Here is a 6,471-nt window from a genome sequence, read left to right as displayed (position 1 = left end):
GTGAGGACAAGGGATTATAGGGGGTCTTAGGGAACACTGCAAAGACTTTGGGTTTTACTCTGAGATGGGAAAACATTGGGAGTTTTGAGCAGAAGAGAGACATGTTCTGAGTTAGGTTTTCACAGGGTCCAATTGGCTGTATTTGGAGGGCTGTCAGGGGAAGACCACGGAAGAGGCTTTGACAACAGTCCGGGTGAGCAGTGAGGGTAGCGGAGACCAGATGATGACACATGGGTGGATTCGGGTTATGGTTGGTGTAGGGGTGACCCAGGTTTGCTGACAGGTTAACTGTGGGGGGGGGGGGGTTGAGAAGAGGGATAACCCTAAGGCTGTGACCATTTACGACATGGGGGCCCGTGGAGGGCCCATGTGCTGTGGCTGATACCGTGGTGTTTGAGGTGACAGTGTCTGAGCGTAGACGTGGAGTCAGCAGCTGGTAACATGAATCTGGAGCTCAGGAGAGAGGTCTATGCGGCAGACACGGGCTGGGAATCTTTGGTGTGTAGACGGGACGGGTTCACGAAGGGTGCGAGTGTAGACAGAGCGGAAGAGGTCCGAGCCTGAGGCCAGGGACACTCGGGAAAGACAGCTGGTCAGTTGCCCCCCAGACTAGAAGTTGTTCCCCATCTAGTTCATCTTTCATAGCAAGGAAAGTTGGGTGGGAAAGTTCTGCTGACTTAGCAACGGGACTTAAACACAGAATTTTCTCTAAAGTGCTCTGGTGCCGTATCTATCACTTAGGTTTGTTGTTTTTTTTTTTTTTTTTTTGACGTGTGTGTGTGTGTGTGTGTGTGTGTGTGTGTGTGTGTAAGAGATGGCCTTTCTCAATTCACGTGGTTGAAATTCACAACACAGTAAAAAGACCTCTTCTTCCTCTTGTTTCTTGGCCTTGTTTCAAAGCACTTTGCCCATCTTACAAGGACGGTAGCATATACCTATGGTTCAGCTAATATACCTTGAAGAACATTCCATACCTGTGCATAAAAAGCTGCCTTGTACCTTTTCTGGAATATTTCATTTTCTGAACATGCTGTAATTCGCTTAACTAGCCCCTCACTGAGGGACTTTTACATTGTTGCTAATCTTTTGCCACAATTACTAAACTGGTAACCTCGAAATTTTGTACCTGTATGAACAGAAGTCTGCTGCATCAGTTTTTTAGATGTGGAATTGTTAGGTCAAAGGGCACGGCATTTGGATTTTTAATAGTGTCAAAGGAGGTACCCGCAAGCCATACATGGGAGTGTCTATTCTGACAAATTTCAAACAGAGTCTGTTACCAAATTGTTTGATTTTATCCATCTGAGAGTTCTTTATTTTAATTTTTTTTTTTATTTTTTTATTTTTTTATTTTTTGAGAGAGACTGAGCACAAGGTGGGGAGGGGCAGAGAGAGAGGGAGACACAGAATCTGAAGCAGGCTCCAGGCCTCTGAGCTGTCAGCACAGAGCCCGACACAGGGCTGGAACTCATGAAATCCAAGATCATGACCTGAGCCAAAGTTAGATGCTCAACTGACTAAGCCACCCAGGTGCCCAGGGAGACTTCTTTAGAAGGAGTTTTAGTTTGTATTTTTCTTATTATAGGTGGGATTGCCTGTAGTTCTCCACACGGCATCCAGAAATGTCACTCGGCAGAATTAGATGAGCAAAGTCTGTACTTGGTGGGCTTTTCTGTGCTTGACCTCTTCCACTGGTCCAGGCTCTTCTGGCCTCCTTTGCCTGGAGGAAAGAGAAACTTACCTTAATCATTGGAAGTGGGATTGTCTCTGAAATTGTTTACTGACAGGGCCGCGTGGCTGAGTTAGTTGGTAGGGTGTGTGATTCTGGATCTCAGGGCCAGGAGTTCAAGCCCCATGTTGGGCATAGAGCTTATTGAAAAAGTAAATACATAAAAATTTAAAAATGGAATTATTTACTTTCAGAACAGAAATGGAGGAGCAATACTTACCAAAAAAGGTGACTAGTCCATGGTGGTATTTGAGGCTATGACTCGCGCACCCACCACGCACTCGCTCATTCGCCCACTCGCCGGCTCATTCATTCGCCCACTCGCCGGCTCATTCATTCGCCCACTCGCCGGCTCATTCATTCGCCCACTCGCCGGCTCATTCATTCGCCCACTCGCCGGCTCATTCATTCGCCCACTCGCCGGCTCATTCATTCGCCCACTCGCCGGCTCATTGATTCGCCCACTCGCCGGCTCATTGATTCGCCCACTCGCCGGCTCATTGATTCGCCCACTCGCCGGCTCATTGATTCGCCCACTCGCCGGCTCATTGATTCGCCCACTCGCCGGCTCATTGATTCGCCCACTCGCCGGCTCATTGATTCGCCCACTCGCCGGCTCATTGATTCGCCCACTCGCCGGCTCATTGATTCGCCCACTCGCCGGCTCATTGATTCGCCCACTCGCCGGCTCATTGATTCGCCCACTCGCCGGCTCATTGATTCGCCCACTCGCCGGCTCATTGATTCGCCCACTCGCCGGCTCATTGATTCGCCCACTCGCCGGCTCATTGATTCGCCCACTCGCCGGCTCATTGATTCGCCCACTCGCCGGCTCATTGATTCGCCCACTCGCCCGCTCATTGATTCGCCCACTCGCCCGCTCATTGATTCGCCCACTCGCCCGCTCATTGATTCGCCCACTCGCCCGCTCATTGATTCGCCCGCTCATTGATTCGCCCGCTCATTGATTCGCCCGCTCATTGATTCGCCCGCTCATTGATTCGCCCGCTCATTGATTCGCCCGCTCATTGATTCGCCCGCTCATTGATTCGCCCGCTCATTGATTCGCCCGCTCATTGATTCGCCCGCTCATTGATTCGCCCGCTCATTGATTCGCCCGCTCATTGATTCGCCCGCTCATTGATTCGCCCGCTCATTCAGCCAGTCACCCGCTCATTCAGCCACTAGCTCATCCGCCCACTAGCTCATCCGCCCACTAGCTCATCCGCCCACTAGCTCATCCGCCCACTAGCTCATCCGCCCACTCACCCGCTCATTCAGTCACCAGCTCATTTTCATTTACCTGCTCATTCTCCCACGCATTCATTTTACCCACTCATTTAACCACCCGCTCATTCACCCGCTCATTTAGCCACCAGCTCATTCGCCCACGCACCCGCTCATTCGCCCACGCACCCGCTCATTCGCCCACGCACCCGCTCATTCGCCCACGCACCCCCTCATTCGCCCACGCACCCCCTCATTCAGCCACTAGCTCATCCGCCTGCTCACCCGCTCATCCGCCTGCTCACCCGCTCATCCGCCCGCTCATTCGCTCATCCGCCCGCTCATTCGCTCATCCGCCCGCTCATTCGCTCATCCGCCCGCTCATTCGCTCATCCGCCCGCTCATTCGCTCATTCGCCCATTCACCCGCTCATTCGCCCATTCACCCGCTCATTCGCCCATTCACCCGCTCATTCGCCCATTCACCCGCTCATTCGCCCATTCACCCGCTCATTCAGCCACTAGCTCATCCACCCGCCCATTCTCCCGCTCATCCACCCCCCCATTCTCGCGCTCATCCACCCCCCCCATTCTCGCGCTCATCCACCCCCCCATTCTCGCGCTCATCCACCCCCCCATTCTCGCGCTCATCCACCCCCCCCATTCTCGCGCTCATCCACCCGCCCATTCTCCCGCTCATTCGCCCACTTACCCGCTCATTCGCCCACTTACCCGCTCATTCGCCCACTTACCCGCTCATTCACCCACTTACCCGCTCATTCACCCACTTACCTGCTCATTCACCCACTTACCCGCTCATTCACCCACTTACCCGCTCATCTGCTCATTCACCCACCCACACATTCATTTATTCAATTCAACAGCTATTGACTGCCGAGCATTGGGTTGGACACTGAGGAGTGTGTGAGTTCAGATGGCCACGTTTAGGAAGCTTATGTCTAGCAGGAGGCCAGACCAGGGAAACAATGTGAGGATTTCAGGGCATAGTGAGTCCTGCGAAGAAAATAAAATAGGCCAATGTGACAGTGACTGAAGAGGATGAGGTCAGAGAAGCCCTCCGAGGAGGTGACCTTTCAGCCGAGGCCTAACAGAGGGGGTGATGGTCACACAAAGATCTGGAAAAGAAGCCTTCCCGGCAGGAGGAATAGGCTGTCCAAGGGAACATCCGAGGAGCACGGTGAGGCGCCCGAGCTGGTGCAGAGTGGGCGATAGGGAGAAATCTGGACGGTGGCAGCCATAGTGTGGGAGGAGACAGTCTTCGATGACTGCAGTCTGAGCCCCGGGAGGGCAACGGTGAGCTGGTAAGTGTTCAACCACACTGGCCAAACACTACAGATTGGCTTGCGTTTCGATGCTGTGAATACTCCCACCGGCACCTATTTCAAAAACACTACTGCAGTGAGCCACTGGACGTGGAATTGGAAAGAGCTGACCACAGATAGAAGATCCAGTGGGTGAAGACGAGCCCCGTGCTCCTCAGGACTTGTTCTATGGCAAGCATTCCGCTCTCCACCCTTAGCATCTTAGGAAGCAGAACTTAACGAGCCGCTAATTGGCGCGTCCCAGCGGTTCAGGCTGGAACGAGGTCCACCTTGATTGCACGCTAAGAAGATCATGCTGGCCGCCGCGGGGGCCTCTCGGAGCCCCACAAGACACACATGCCCACCCCACCTTCCCTGCGGGGCCATCTGCACGTTTCCTCCTCACAGCTCGCCTTCCTTTTCTGCCTTACGTCTTGCTTTTGTTTCAACGACGGACTTAGCTTTCTCTGACACTGACTCATGCCGGTACCAAGAGGTCCTGCGTTAACTTCTGCGCTTGTGTGGAGAAGGTCCAGGGCAGAAAAGCAAACCCCCTCTGGCTTCCCGTGTTGTTCTGATTTCCCTCCTGCCGCAGGCATGGACACGGCTCTCCGGAGCACGGTGCGGGGTCCCGCCTGTCCCTCCTTCCCCCTGCCCCCAAAGCTGCTAGGCAACTGTGCCCTCTCTGCGTCCGCCGATGACCTCTGTGCTCGGAATATCTTGCGTGGGGCCCAAGAGGCTGGTTTCTTCTTCGTTTCCAATCTGGTTCCGTGCCTGATTTAAGGAGGGGGGGGTGAAAAGTGTAAACAATGTTATGATGTCTTGCCATCCTTAAAATTCTGAAATTACCTTGGTCTTTGTTGGTCAGCAAGTAAATTAATTTTCACTTGAAGAAACATCATTTTTAATGCCTTTCATTCTGGCCTGGCCTCATCCCACGGTCCAATTACTGAGGTAACTACCACCAGTGAGGATACCGTGGGAGCCGTAGATCAGAAATTGTTTACCAGACTTGCAGGCATCGATTTATTCAAGCTATCTGACACAGTTGATCATATTTTATTTTCCCAAATCTTCTCTCACAAATTGATTTCTTTCAGAAGGTTTTTTAATACAGGTTTATTCACCTGGCTAATCCATTTATCTTCAGTTCCACCTGTAAAGTCAGGAAAATCTCTGGGGTGATCTGTGAAAGGAGAGAGGCACTCTCTCTCTGCCTTGCTCACCACCTCCCCCCCGCTCTCTGACCCTTCATACGGGCACACACATGCACACCACACACGTGTGTGCACACACACTCAGACCCGCACACATACCTCCCACACTACCACACATGCAGCTAATGAGCCATAAGACTGTAAGCCGCCGCCCCCCCCCCCCCCCACCTTCCCGGGCTTCTGTTCCCACTGCAACATTGGAGGCTTGCACTATTTTCTCCCTCAAGTCCTTTCTGACTTGAGATCTTTAGAATCAAAGGGTTGAAAGCTGGAAGGGATGAGGAAATCAAAACCTATCTCCTCATTTCACAGTTTGGGAAGCTGAGGCTTCTTCTACAAGAGGTGGGACCCACAGGGCACCTGGGTGGCTCAGTGGGTTAAGCGTCCAGCTTCAGCTCAGGTCATGATCTCATGGCTCGTGAGTTCCAGCCCTGCATTGGGCTCTCTGCTGTAAGCACAGAGCCCACTTCAGATGCTGGCTCCCTCTCTCTCTGTCCCTCCCCCACTAGTGTTCTCTGTCTCAAAACTAAACATTTAAAAAAATATAATTTAAAAAAAGTTGGGACCCAGGTCTCGGCTAGTAGTGGCAATCATGTCAGGAGGGGGACTGAGATGGGTTCCTGGACCACATCCCCCTGCCGTCTCTCTCCATGTAGCTTGGGCTCATTTACTTAAAAAATTTATTTTAATGTTTATTTTTGAGAGATGGAGCATGAGCAGGGGAGGGACAGAGAGAGAGGGAGACACAGAATCTGAAGCAGGATCCAGGCTCTGAGCTGTCAGCACAGAGCCTGACATGGGGCTCGAACTCACGGACCACGAGATCATGACATGAGCCCGAGTCAGACGCTTAACTGACTGAGCCATCCAGGTGCCCCTCTCTCATTTGTATAACTTGTGCTGTAAATACTGGTGATGGCACTCTGCCCACGGGTTTGCAGAGTACTACGTGGCAGTAAAATGTGTCCTTCTCCTGA

The sequence above is a fragment of the Prionailurus bengalensis genome, chromosome E2 (assembly GCF_016509475.1).
Source record: "Prionailurus bengalensis isolate Pbe53 chromosome E2, Fcat_Pben_1.1_paternal_pri, whole genome shotgun sequence".
Taxonomy (NCBI): Eukaryota; Metazoa; Chordata; class Mammalia; order Carnivora; family Felidae; genus Prionailurus; species Prionailurus bengalensis.
The sequence above is the reverse complement of the archived record's forward strand: the minus strand, read 5'-3'. Positions refer to the sequence as shown.